General features: G+C 39.9%; 1 protein-coding gene across 2 annotated transcripts in view; it reads left to right on the top strand.

Moving 5' to 3' along the window:
- The window catches only part of LOC149170481 (Phosphoglycerate mutase family protein), a 268,273-nt gene that overhangs the window by 162,661 nt on the left and 90,830 nt on the right, over positions 1–14,782 (top strand). The window lies entirely within an intron of this gene.

The following is a 14,782-nucleotide window of genomic DNA, read 5'->3' as shown; positions in this document are numbered from 1 at the left end:
CAGAGGGCAGCAAGGGTGATGCAGAGGGTCCTTGAGGCTGCGCAGTGCCTTAGAGGGTTTACGCAGAGGGTTCTGAAGCTGGGGCAGAGGCTAGGAGGGCTGGCGCAGTGCTTCTGTGTTGCTGGAGAGGTTTTCGTGGGGCAGGTTTTCTGAATACCTGCTTTCGAATAGAGAGGTATTATTGTCGGTTATTTTTCTCTATTGGGTGAGCCAGTTTGGCACCCAGTTGTACTCAAGGATATACTGCATAAGAATATAACCCTTAAATTGCTGCACCAGTTTTCCTGCATTGGGTTTTTCTAGGGACGAGTTGTCCAAAAATAACGGTGTGACTTGTGTGTTTGCTATTTCTTTCAACTGTTGATCTGTAGATGGTTGAGATTGTATTGTATTTATTTCGATGTTTATATGTTTAAATAACTTGTTCTTAATTAACAAGTAGGAGAAATAAACCAGAAGAATACAGATAAATTTTCTAACAGATAAGACTTAGAAATTTCAACACTCCACATCGTACCAGGGTACATCCGATCAGTGGATGATGTACCTAGAGGAGAAGTTGAGACTCATCCGGATGTAGAAAGGGGAAGGCATAGACCGCTTCCTTACAAGGATTTAGGATGTTCGAGACCAACTGTCAGCTATTGGGGTGTTGAAGAATCTAAGGCAAATGTAGTTATTGTGATTCTTCTTAGCATGATAACTATTTGTGAGGTTTTCTTATTAGTACAAACTTTCCTTATTATTAGAGTGTGTGTTCTTTAGTTCATCAAATAGCTACCAAAACAAAGAGACAAGAACACAAGATGTTTGTCTTTCTGCCAGGGCCAAAACCTCTCCCTCTTGGAGATGAAAACCCGCACAAAATTCTTCTTATAGAGATTCCAATTGACGAATACCAAGACCTTGACCTATTATGCCACTGCAAGACCAAGACACCAATCCTCTTCTTCATCACTGTTTAGATCTTCATCATTGTTGCACCATTCAGGCCATCACTACTGCATCCCTGAGGTCTTCATTAATGCTGCTTCACCATGTCAATGAGGTCCCTTGTCTTCATTGAGATTTTCATTGTGACCTTGATTCCATGCCTTTATCAATGCACCGAGAGCTTCACTATGATCTTGTCTAGTATGCCGAGTATACTACTGTGGGATCATAGTTATGCTGAGGCTGTTCAATACACCAGTACAGTGACCATCCGAGAGAGATAGAATCACTGTACTTTATTCGAGATTCTGTACCACTGTAACCGTATGAAAATACTGTCTAATGTACTTATCTGAGGTTCCTGTATTCCTGTTCATGTTTGAGGTTCCTGTGCTCCTATGAGAGCCAAAGTTCAAACAAACATTCAAAATTTGTACCTTACCGTCATGCGAGGAAACTCAGTCGTGTACCATCCGAAATAACAGAGAAATCCGAGTTCCTACACCTCCGAATTTGCGAAGATACTTGAAGGAGAGTCTGTGTCTCTATGGTGACTCTAGCCACATTTTTATAGTTGTCTGTCTATGTATTTAAGCTGACATGAACCAGTGAACAATGTTGATTTGGGGTAGCATCGGATGTGCTCTAGGCCTCAAATTTTGCAGGGAAGCTTAGGCACAAAGAACCCAGAAAGCATTTTGGGAAACTATACCTAGAAACAATTTTATTAAAATAATTAATATTTTTTAATGGGTCCCTAAGTCTAAACTTAGGAAATTAAAAATATTAATGGGTGTTAATCTAATTGTGGGTGTAACTTCTAGAAGAAGACAAGGATCAAACTAAAATGATCTTAGCCATTGATTAGCTTTTAATATGGGCCATTGAATGTCAACAAGAAGATTATTTAAGGAATCTTGAGTGTCATTTGGAAAAAACACCGAGAGAGTTCAGAAGATCGAATTTTTGAAGCAAAGCGACTGCTGGAGAGAGATTCGAAGTGAGATTTTGCAGTGAGGGGCAGCGAGTATCTAGAATAAGGAACTTTTCCTCGGCCGGAGAGTAAGAGGCAGAGAGACGGCTGAACGACATCTAGAGAGAGGCAGACGCTGGCCCAAGCAGTGGTAGCGTAGGCGTTAGAGGGAGATCGAATTCATGTTGAGGAAATCGAGTTTCAGTGGCTGGGCGCCGGGGTGTGAGACCGGGAGGCAGAGATTCGAGTTTTCTAGCCAACAAAGGGTCCGGAGAAGGAGCAACGTGATACCCAATAGGGGGTGACGCAGTTCTGTGTAGAGGCTACACAGAGGGTATGCAGAGGCTCCAGTTCAACGTGATCAAACTCAGATTCTCCCAGTGACAGGGTCAGAGAACTTCACTAGTAATTTTGTCCAGTTTTTCTCTGTATCGGATTGCTAGTTGAGCATCCAAGAATTGTACTCAGATTTACTACTGCATAATAATAAAACCCTTAGATCTGTTGCACTGATTTTCCCGCATTGGCTTTTTCTGGGGACATTTGTCGAAAAATAACGGTGTTATTGTGTTGTATTTTCTTTCTTGCTCAGTCTCTTGTTTCCGCATATAAATTAATTAAGTGAAGGCTGCAGTGTATGTATTTCAATATTTTCCATTGGAAACTGCAAATAACTTGTTCATGTAAATCTAACAATTAGGAGAAATATCCTCAGTTGCTGCAGTAGGGATTCCGGTTTTGGAATTTTCACAAACAGTTGTGTCTCCATATGTGAGCCGACATGACTCTTTTAGCTATTTAATTCATTTGCAGGTCGACATGACTGTGTTTACATTAGTGTGGAAAAAGTTTGCAAAAAATCGCGATTTAATCCTAAAAATGCGATTTTTTAAACTAAACGATTTAATCCCCCGACTTTTTGGAGACTTTTTCAGAAAGGAAAAAATCGCGATTTAATCGTGAGTCGACCCAAAAAGTCGGCCTCTCTCCTAGGCCGCGAATAAAGAGGCCGCAAAGTTGAAAATGATATAATTTTCTGTTGTTTAATCTTAAAGGCAGAGAGTGGAATCTTTCAAACATAGCCCTAGAAATTTGATGGTAACGTTGTGCTGTGCAATTTGTTTTGTTGTTGAATCTTAATTTCAAGCATTATAGTTGGTTGGTGTTATTGAGAAAATTAATTGCTTAGTTGCTATATTCTATTGAATGTTGAAACATATATGACTATTATTGGTTTGCTCTTGTTGGATGTTATGTCTGCAAACCAATAGCGATCTATGTGAGATGTGCAAAAAAATACAGAGAAGAGACATTAGCCAGATGCTAAGCTGTCAAAAGGCTGCTATAAGAAACTGAGAAGACTATGAAAAAGAAGTGCATACCTACCTCGACGACCATGATTGTGAGACATAAGAGCAAGATGACAAGGAGTACCCAGACTAGCAAGCAAGGAAGTGTAAGAACATTCCCAAGAATCAACACTGTTATGATCATATTTTTTGTGGATAATGTTGAAAAACATTGGTGATAAAATGCACTTAGAATGCAGACTGCAAGAGTGTAACATGCTTTTAGTGATCGAATTCACATTTAAAGAATGACATTGTACTAAAACACTGAAAACACCTCTAAACTATGACTTCGACTCTAGATGTTAAAAAAAAATGAATAATTTTGTGTGTTTTTTTTTTTAATTTTGCCTACTTTTTCAAAAAACTCTCGACTTTAACAAGTTTTTCAACTTTTGGATCCTTGCTGAATTAATCCCGACTGCGACTTTTTCCACATTGGTTTACATCGTTTAGTTTGTTGCCTTCTTCAAGAGGATTGTGCTTGTCTTGGAGGGTTGTTCTAGACCTTTATATAGACTTGTATATATTACATGTAGGCTCAAGAAGAGCATGACATTGACTCTTTGACATCTGAAGGCTCTCAATGGGAGCCATCTATAAAATAAACCTCTTGCTCATGAAACCCATGCAGCAAGGAATAATAATAAATTCATTTTCTTGTTCTACAAAAATATTAATTACAATGTCATGAAAACCGAACCTAGTTACACTTTTTTCAACACTCCCTCCTTAACTAGGGAGGTATTCATAATGGTACTTGGTCATTCTCAATCTGAATAATTTCTCATAAGAAGAATCATATTGGTAACCCATCTGTATAACATCATAGTAACCAACATTGTTTCCACAGCAAGGCCTTGACTGACAACTCTATCTCTCATCAGATTAGAGCATAATGTTGGCGAGACCAATGACTATATACACCTTCATCATTTTCTCTCAAGGTACATACCCACCCGAGTGTTCACTGAGTATGACCTTCTAGGACTATTCTTGTCTTGGGTTCCCAACCCTCAAAGAATATCGGACCTCTTGCCTACTCTTGTCTTGGATGCCTTACACATCCCAAAAAGCATTGAATGCTAGATGGTTACCTAATCCTCCATTATTTCTTCCCAAGTGAAGACAAGAATGTTGTGTCTATCTCTCCCTCTCAACTAGGGAAGATATGCCCATTCCTGTAAAGAAATGTACCCAAGTTCCTTCTGACCAAGAACTTGCTCAAGCTCCCTTTCAATTAGGGACTTGTCAGAGCTCCCTCTTAACTAGGGACTCTCCTTTTCATCAACAACTTCTTCTTCCTGGGTCCTTTAGCTGCTTGATCAACTTCTTTCCTTGATGTCATGAAATTCAGTTGAGCTTCCTTGTAGGGCATTGGCCATACATCACTCTCTTCTTGGTTTGTCATGTCATTCCTTTCTTCATGGAAAGTGGCCTTTTTCATACATATTTGGAACCTTCGTCATGTAGTTACTTCTTTCCCATCATGCTTCTTTTAGGAATTTCCATCCACCACATGAATGCCAGTTGTATTTGTACTTACAACTCTTGTTCCAGTAGCCCTGCATGCACTCATCTAGATATTATTCAAGAAATCAAACATAACATTAAATCAAATCGTACCTTACTAGATGGCTCTTCATTCTGACATCTTCCTGTAGGTATCAACATCCTGCATTCATGTTGACACATCTCCCAAAGATATCCATTGTCAAGGCTCTCCATCTTTTTCAAACTTCCATCAGAGTCTTCATATCCTTCCGGGAGATTTCCTAGTCAAATCTTTTTGGTCTTTTGGATGTTGATCACCTTCATCATGGTTGCATATCTCACAATCTTTTCCTTACTCACACATTCCATTTCCAGGAGCTTTCAATCAGAGTTTCTTCATTGTGGTCAACCACCTCATACTTCATATGAGGACATATTATGTTGATTTCATCTAGTGTGACTTATGCCTTCTTGCATCCTTTCAAAGGAGGAGATCCTTTTTCTCTTGATCATGCTTCTCAAGATAGAAGTAATTATCCATGTTCCCTGCAACCATATGGCATGACATTATAATATTAAACACAAGCATTCATACCTCATTTTACCTTTAGGTCATCTAGGCTTCTTCTAGTAGCGTCCTTGATTGAAAAGATCTTCAATCCCGTGATTTGCTTTATTTTTTATGTCATCATACTATCATCTCATGAATTCCATAAGTTGGATTTCCTGATGAAACACTTGCTTCCTCTATAGATCAGTGAACCCTTCAATGAGGCTTCCATCTGAGAATCTTGAGGATCTTGTATATCCCCATCTGGCAGATGTTTCCTTTTTGACTTGATGATGAGCCTTGTGCTGGATGACTTCTTCCTTTTCTTCAATGAGGTTCCCAAGAGCTATATCCTTAATGTTTGACTGCCATGGATTTTTGTCCTTCATGATTCCCATGGTGATATCACGAGCTCTTGTTTCTAATGCTTCCATGATGCCAAGATGCATCTTATTATCATTGTCATATCTTATAATAGAAGCTTATGATAGGACCCTTTTGTGAGGGATACTATCTCAATCATAGTAGAGATCTGTTACTCCCTCTTTCCTTGGCCCTTTTCTTCAGCTTCCTCCATCTATCCGGTGATATGAGCTTTCATATTCTTTCCATAACATTGAATCTTAGCTATACTATTTGTTTGAGGACCAAACTTTTATTTCCTTTTTGCCCATGTTCGAGTCCTTATCCTTCATACTTTTGTCATCAACTTGTCTTTCTCTATCTAGCATAGAGACCATAAGTTGTCGAATGAGGTAACTTTCTTATCCCATGGATATTTGTTACCTTGATTGTTAGTGCATTATGGATCAATGGTGGTTATCTTCCTTCCTAGATCTTGTAGATGGGACCTTATGAAGATATCCTAAATCCTTTGATACCTTTTACTTTCATGTAGATCAGATTTCATGTGACCTTCTTCATTGAGTTTATGATATACATCTCTGTGATGTCTCCTTTCTTGCTACATAGGAATGAGAGGACCTTGAGAGTTTCCTCCCATGAATTTAAAGGAGACCTTTTTCCTTGGTAGGTTTACTTGACTTCTCTTATCTATGAGGATTATGACAATCCTCCTTATTCTATGCAAGGAATCTTGATGACCCATCCAACCTATAGATCTCCTTGCAATCATGAAGTCATTTTACCAAATTGATTAATGAAAATACTTAATTGAGATGCGAAGATGAAATATTCACCTTGATCATGTTGGAAGTGGTTGAAGCAGATGTATTGATGCTTCCTCCGGATGAGATCCTTGATGTATTCATAGGAAGATTGCCTTTTGTTAAAATTGGCAACTAGGGCCAAACACCATGTGGGTCATCTTATTCATGGCTGATAATATTTTTATTAGATTCCTCTTGTCGAGAGGTGTAGGATTGATTTAAAGATCATCTGATTCCGATAAGTATTTATGGAGATATGAATTTATTTTGATTATGGAATAACTATCAAGCCGACCAGCAACTCATGTAGGCTCAGAAGCCCAACAGACGCACCTATTCATCATCAACATTTGTGTATAAATATAGGGGGTCTTTTCCTCATTTGGACACACTCATCTCATCACATCTCTCTCTCTCTCTTGCGCAGAAAAGAGGCTCTTCTCCTACTGCGCGGAAAGAGACTCTTCTCTCACATGTGTGGAAGGAAGGATGTAGATTTAGGGCTGCAACTACAGATCCGAAGTTTGACCAGCGTTGACCATCAGTCTTCGTCTCAGAACTATGCTGTAGGTGAACCTAACTCTCTGTGGAAGGCCGCATTTTTTGGTGAAGGAATCAAGCTGATCTGACGTCAGTTTGCAAGATATTGTCTGCCCTAGTTTAGGGCTGAACTAGGGTTTGCTGTTGCTGATGTAAATCAGATTTATGTACTATTTCTCTCTACTGAATTATTGAAGATAAAAGAAGATTTGATCAAAGGGTTTCCCCATATTGGGGTTTGTCCCTGGCTAGCCGCCACATCTTGTGTCTCTTGTCTTGGCTTGTTTTCTGTCGATCGTTTAATGTTCTATCTGCACTTTACTTTATGTACATGTGATTGCTAATCTGTGGATAGTAATAAGAAAGATAAGTAAACTGCTCTAAGCATAGAACATACCATAACTTAACATGGTATTAGAGCTGAGGTGAAGAAAAAGCCCGAGCAAGAGCAAGAGCAATCACTGAAGAGAAGATTGGCAAGGCTATCCTAAAATAACTATGGGGACCTCAACACTCTTCCTTGCCGAAGACAAGCTCCGTGAGAAGTTTGACTATCATGGATGAAAGATGTCTCTTGATCTAACCTTAGAAGATCAAGGAGTGTTGGACCATGTGAGAGGCAATATTGTTGAGCCTCCATCAAATGCACCTGCTGCTGCGAGGAACAAATGGAAAACCGGTGAAGTCAAAACAAAGAAGATCATCCGGGACTCTATCGACAAGTGCTTGGTGGCCTACATTTTCGAGCTGAACACCTCCAAGGAAATCTACGATAGACTGGTGAGTTTATTTAAAGTTAATGATGCAAATCAAGTTTTGTTTCTTAGAAATAAGCTGAAGGAAATTAAGAAGGGTAAAGATGAGAGCATGCAAGCATATTTCTTAAGAATCACCGAGATCAAGAACGATCTCCTATCTATTGGAGAAATTATCACTGATAGGCAAATGGCACTCTCAACCCTTGGAGGATTACCATCCAAATGGTACGTGTTCAGGATTCTTCTCAACAATAACGTAATTCCTGGTTTCGAGGAATTAATGGCAAGATGCATTCAAGAAGAAACAAGGATAGAAGAGCAAGAAATGCCCATGCCTAAAGGTCCTCCTGCTGCCTTTTCTTCTCATGCTAAGAAAAGAAATAATTCTGAGTCTAAATAAAAAAGAAAGGTTGGACCTAAGGGTGGAAGAAAAGGACGATGTTACATTTGCAATATAGCAGGTCACTATGCAAGGGAATGCCCTGATAGAAGGAACTCTCACTAGGACGACGATCAAAATCCCTCTCATGGCAATCAAAAGGGATGTCAAATCTAATAGTAGAGGTAAAAGGAGTGCCGAAAATTAAGGAAGAGGACAACCATTCAAGAAGGCTAGAAATCCCAAGTATGAATCTAACACTGTTGACAATAAACATGATGAATATTATCTACCAGCTGCTCTATCTACCTCTGCTCCTTCGGACTCGCTAGGAAATTGGCTTATTGATAGTGGTGCCTCAAGGCACTTCACTGGTTACAAAGAAGTTCTCCATAATCTGATAGAGAAAGAAACGAACTTGGAAAATGTCTTTGGAGATAATATGAAATATCCCGTGAAAGTTGTAGGCAATGTCTCTCTTAAATTGAATCAAGGTAATACGATCCACTTACAGGATGTATTATATGTACCTGACCTCAAAAGAACCTGGTGTCCATCTCGGCAATGGAAGACAAAGGCTACAAGGTGACCTTCAGCAATGGCAAGGTACATGTATGGAAAAACAATGTTAAATATGTCTTTAGTCTTGGGTTTCATGTTGATTCATTATATCAGGTCGATGGAAGTTCGCTAGGTGTCATGTCTTGTGACACATCTCTTCAGTCCGAACTTTGGCATCAGAGGTTTGCCCACCTTCATTATAAAGCTCTACTCGATGTAAGACAAATGGTGACAGTGATGCCCGAATTCCGAGTAGAGGAAGAAGGTGTATGTTCGGGATGTGCCGAAGGAAAGCTCAAAAGGGGACCATTCCCCTCAAGCCAAAGCAAAACCTCCGATATATTATAGCTGGTTCACTCAGACATATCTGGTATGATGCCTGTGAAGTCATTGGGAGGATATTCATATTACCTTACTTTTATAGATGACTATTCTCGAAAGACCTGGATATACTTCTTGAAAAAGAAGGATGAAGTGTTCTCTTGGTTTCGACAATTCAAAGCCTTGATCGAGAATCAAACCGAAAAGAAGATCAAGATCTTAAGGACTGATAATGGGACTGAATATGAATCTAATGAGTTTCATGACTTTTGTAAAGAGGCTGGCATTAAGAGGGAGACTACTACACCATATACTCCTGAACAGAATGGTGTGGCGGAAAGGAAGAACCGTACGATTGTGGAAGCTGTTCGTGCCATGCTCCATGATCAAAGACTTCCGAAGTTTCTATGGGCTGAAGCTGCAAACACCGCCGTATATGTAACAATGCCCGATGAGGATGAACCCATGGATCCTATTGATCCACTTGAGCCTTCCTCTTCCAAGAAGAGGCCCTCTTGGCTTAGGGGGCTACTCAATGATGTTGAAGGACACACTACACCCTGAGGAACCTTCCGTGAAAGTAAGAAACCTAACAGGTATCAGGGATACCTGACCATCATGAACACGATCATAGAAAATGAGCCTTCATCATTCTCAGATGCCGTCAAGCATCTAGTATGGAAGGATGTTATGACCGAAGAATATGAGTCTATTATGAAGAATGATGTTTGGGAAGTAGTTCCCAGACCCCAGGACAAGACAGTTGTCATTTCTAAATGGCTTTACAAGATAAAGCATGCAACAGATGGAAGTACGGAAAAGTATAAGGCTCGTTTTGTCGCTCGTGGCTTCTCCCAGAAAGAAGGTATAGACTATGACGAGATATTTGCACCTGTTGCCAGATATACCACCATCTGCTCGATCATAGCCCTTGCGGCTTCACAAGGATGGAACCTACATCAGATGGATATCAAGACCGCGTTCTTGCATGGTTCAATCAAAGAAGAGGTCTACGTGGAGCAACCTGAAGGATTTGAGATTCATGATCAAAAATCTCATGTATGCAGGTTGAAGAAGGCTCTCTATGGGCTGAAGCAAGCACCATGAGCATAGTATGAGATGTAGGAATTTACAGGGTAAGTTCCTCAGACAGAACACTAAAGGACACCGCTCACAACCAGATCGCAGATCAATACACCAGTATTTTTGACGTGGTTAAAACCCTCAAAGAGGGAAACAGTCCACGGCCTGAGCCAACGTGGCCACTTCAGGCAATTTATTAATAAAAGAATGAAAATTTACATAAGCTTCTCTCATAGACAGATTACCCTACAAATGACCCTCCATGCGCTTTAAATAGAAATCATGGACCAATCGGGTGTTAAGCCACGGATCAAGTGTCGGTAATACCGAGGAGAGAATGAACCGTCGGATCACTACATATCGTGACCGTCAGATTGTAAGTTACAAAATGTACAAGGTAAAGAAACACACTTTACCTAACTCTATACTAGACCAAGTTGTACTTAACTATTTCCTATGTGTCGGAATATCCTAACATCCCCCCTTAAGAACAACTTGGGATAGGATTGAAGGATTTACAAATATGACAAAATAGGAGAAGGAAGGAGGCACTAGAGCCTATCCCCCCTTAGTGACAACTTCCTGAACTCCAACCATAAATCGAAGTTTAGTGAACTTCGCCTCTGTGAGAGCCTTTGTAAAGATGTCTGCAACTTGATCATCTGTTGAACAATATTGCACTTCAAGAACATGGTCATGAATGAGCTTTCTGATGAAGTGCATGTGCAGTTCAATGTGTTTGCTGCGCTGATGTTGGACTGGATCTTTGCATAGCTGAATGGCACTTTCACACCAAAGTGTAGTCGAATGCTGCTGCTGAAAGCCAAACTCTGACAGGATCTGACGAAGCCACAAGGCTTCCTTACTAGCTTCTACGGCACCACGATATTCTGCTTCTGCTGAAGAAAGAGAAATGGCACCTTGTTTCTTGCAAGCCCATGTAATAGGTCCTGAACCAAGAGTGAACACATAACCTGCAGTAGACTTCCGATCATCAGGGTCACCAGCCCAATCGGAATCAGTGAAACCAACCAATAGAGGAGATGCTTCGGCACTGTAATGAATCCCAAACTGAACTGTACCTCGAACATAACGAAGTATTCTTTTAGCTGCTTTCCAATGACTTTCACGGGGGTTTTGCATAAACCGAGCAACAAGGCCAACAACAAAGGAAAGGTCAGGACGAGTATGGGTTAGATACAAAAGTTTTCCTACAAGTTGACAGTATAAGGTAGCATCAACTTCAGGAGAAGTACAAGTGACTGAAAGTTTGACTCCAGACTGGAAGGGAGAAGGGGCTGCCTTACAGTCTTCCATGTGAAAATGGCGTAGAATATCACAGGCATACTTGGATTGAGAAAGGGAAATACCTTCCTTGGATTACAAGACTTGAAGACCGAGAAAATAATGTAAGTGTCCTAAGTCTGTCATTTCAAACTTCCTTTTAAGGCTAGACTTCACATGGTTTATAAGGTTGGGATCACTACCAGTCAGGATAAGATCATCAACATAAAGAACAAGAATGATAAGGGACTTGCCCACTTTCTTGGTGTAGACAGTATTGTCAGAATGACACCTAGAAAAGCCAGATTCTAAAAGAAAGCTATCCATTTTGGCATACCAAGCTCGAGGAGCTTGCTTGAGACCATAAAAGGATTTCTTAAGCCGACATACAAGGCTGGAGTCTGTTTTTATGAAACCAATGGGTTGTTCCATGTAGATTTCTTCATGCAAGTCCCCATGCAAGAAGGCAGATTTAACATCCATCTGATGGACTTCCCATTTGAACGAGGCAGCAAGGGAAAGAACAAGGCGGATAGAGTTCATTTTGGCAACAGGGGAGAAGGTTTCAGTGTAGTCAATGCCTTCAACCTGTGAAAAACCTTTAGCAATAAGACGAGCTTTATGTTTATCAACTTTCCCATCTGGTCCATACTTGGTTCTGTAAACCCATTTGCATCTAACAAGTTTTCGTCCCTTTGGTAGAGGAACAAGATCCCATGTATCATTTGCCAATAATGAATGATATTCTTCATTCATAGCTGCTTCCCAATCTGGATGGCCTGAAGCTTCTGCAAAGGTGTCAGGATCATAATTTACTGGAGCTTGAGCCAGTAAAGAAGAGGCTCTGTCAAACTGAGAACGTGTGCGTCGCTGATCTGTAGGATCACCGGCAAGATCACCTGCTGCATCTCGAGCAGCACGAACCCATTTTGGAAGCTGAGGAGCTGAAGGAGGATCCTGAGATGGTGGGGGAGGATTGTCATCCTCACTTTCATCATCTGAAGAAGAAATGTTTTCAAAAGTAGAAGAGATAGGGAGAGGTGGCACATCCGCTGGACTAGGCTCGCAGGCCGATATATTTTCATCAAATTTTACATCTCTTCTAATGATAACATTTTTGGACTTAAATGGAATAAGTCTATAGCCTTTGACATCTTCAGAATATCCAACAAAAGTACATTTTTCACTCTTAGGTTATAAAGCTTTATGCTTTTCATCTGGAATATGGGCCCACGCTTCACTTCCAAAAACACGAAAGTGACTTACATCTGGTTTGATTGAGCTCCATGCTTCTTCTGGAGTGATATTCTTTAAAGCCTTAGTAGGAGTGTGATTTATTATGTAATTTGCACAGTTAATTGCTTCTGCCCAAAAACTAAGACCAAGTCCTTTAGATTGTAGCATACAATAAGCCATTTCTTTTAAGGTGCGATTCTTCCTTTCAGCTACACCATTTTGTTGTGGAGTATATGGAACAGTATGTTGCATTTGAATTCCATTCTCAGTGCAAAAGTTGATGAATGTGTTTTTAACATATTCTCCGCCATTATCAGATCTTAGCTTAAGAATTTGATGTCCAGATTGTTTTTCAACAAAGGCCTTGAAGGCCAAAAATGTGTTAAATACTTCACTCTTGAGTTTTAAGAAGCATACCCAAGTGCGTCTGGAGAAATCATCAATGAAAGTTAAGAAATACTTGCAGCCAGAGAATGAAACAACTGGAAGTGGACCACATAAATCACTATGCACAAGCTGTAAAGGGGCTGAGGTGTGCCAAGAGGCACGTTTTTCAAAACTGTCCCGATGATGTTTTTCGAGTACACATCCGAAACAAACACCATCTCTGCAAAATACAATAGGAAGACCTGTCACCATATTTTCTTTACATAGATGCTGAAGGGAGCGATAGTTTAAGTGACCAAATCGCTCATGCCAAAGTTTGCTCACTTCATCGTTATGAGAAACAAATACTGAGGGAAGATTTGATGACCCAAAGTTGTGAAACTTATACAACCTTGTAGAATCATTAGCAATGTCAGTAGCTAAAATCTGTTTAGGATCTCTTAGGTCCTTGATTACAACATCATGAGGTGAAAATTCAATGATTTTACCTTCACCTGAATGAGTTATCTAATATACAGATCAATGTTTTACAACTCGGACTCGGACTCGGACTCGGCCGAGGATCGACTCCGACTCGGACTCCGACTCGGCAATGACTCGACCGGCTCGATTTCAATGACTCGGTCGTTGTAAAAAATACATTAAATATTTATTTTTTTTATAAAAAAACATAATTTTAAATATTTTAAACATAATTTTAAAGATTTTCATTCAAGTTTCCAAACACACAACATTATAATATACATGGAAGACAACATATGATCAAAGTAGGCTCATGAACCAATCCATTATATCAAAATGGTACCCAATGGCAATAGTAAATACATAGTCAACTGTAGTCTGTCATACATGATCAAAGACTCAAGAGTACGGGAAAGGCTTCCATACATGATTAAGACTCAAGAGTACTAAACAATTGGAGATAGGCTGCCAAGGTGACAGTGGCAGCCAATCTCTTGTTGCCCTGAGGTCTGGATTTGTCTAGTGAGGCTCTGCACTAGGCCTGCTAGATTTTGCAGCAATGGGATGAACAGTCATGATACATTTAAAAAACATTCCGAGGGAACTTCCATTAAAAACAGAGTGTCTTTAATTGGTATGTTTTGTCTTATGTCTAGGATCATTTGAGGAATGGCATTAGCATACATCTGTTCTGGTATAAGGCTGTTAGACAGAGGTGTTAGGGCCATATTTTTTTTAAAGAAAAAGAAAAAGAAGGAATTGTATCACTTGCATTTGAATATTCTCTGATGTTTGTAACAGCCCTTTCCCTTAATGCTGTTTGAGGGTTAATTTCAAGACCATAATTGCAAGCCCAATATGCTGTCAAATACCCTGAGAAATCTATATATGCTGGGTGCTAGGAAGAGACTTGTTCTATGCATGAAATAGTAATTTGTATAGTATTTGAAGTTACGAACAAGAATTCCCATTTACAGCAACATTTGATTGAGTTTTCCATGTAGTATATTGTGTAATGAGTAACCCCAGTAATTTTCCATAAAACTCAGATTGGTATAGGATTGCACCAAATTGGATGCGTGTTTGAAGCATCAAATGAGACCTTGATCACCAGCTGTCCAATAACACCTCCTTAATCAGTTTCCAGCCCAATCAATATTTGAAATCCACAAACCCAACTTAACTTTACAAAATATCAGCAAAAAAATGATTTTTTTTTATTAAAATCGCTGCCCAGCCGTCCTTTCTATGACTCGGCCGAGTCAATACGGACCCGGCCGGGTTGACCGAGTCAGCTATGACT

This window comes from Pinus tabuliformis, chromosome 4_2, assembly GCF_031772625.1.
Source record: "Pinus tabuliformis cultivar Carrire ecotype Pingquan chromosome 4_2, CPIR1, whole genome shotgun sequence".
In the NCBI taxonomy this organism is placed as follows: domain Eukaryota; kingdom Viridiplantae; phylum Streptophyta; class Pinopsida; order Pinales; family Pinaceae; genus Pinus; species Pinus tabuliformis.
This window is presented reverse-complemented; position numbering and strand designations above follow the sequence as displayed.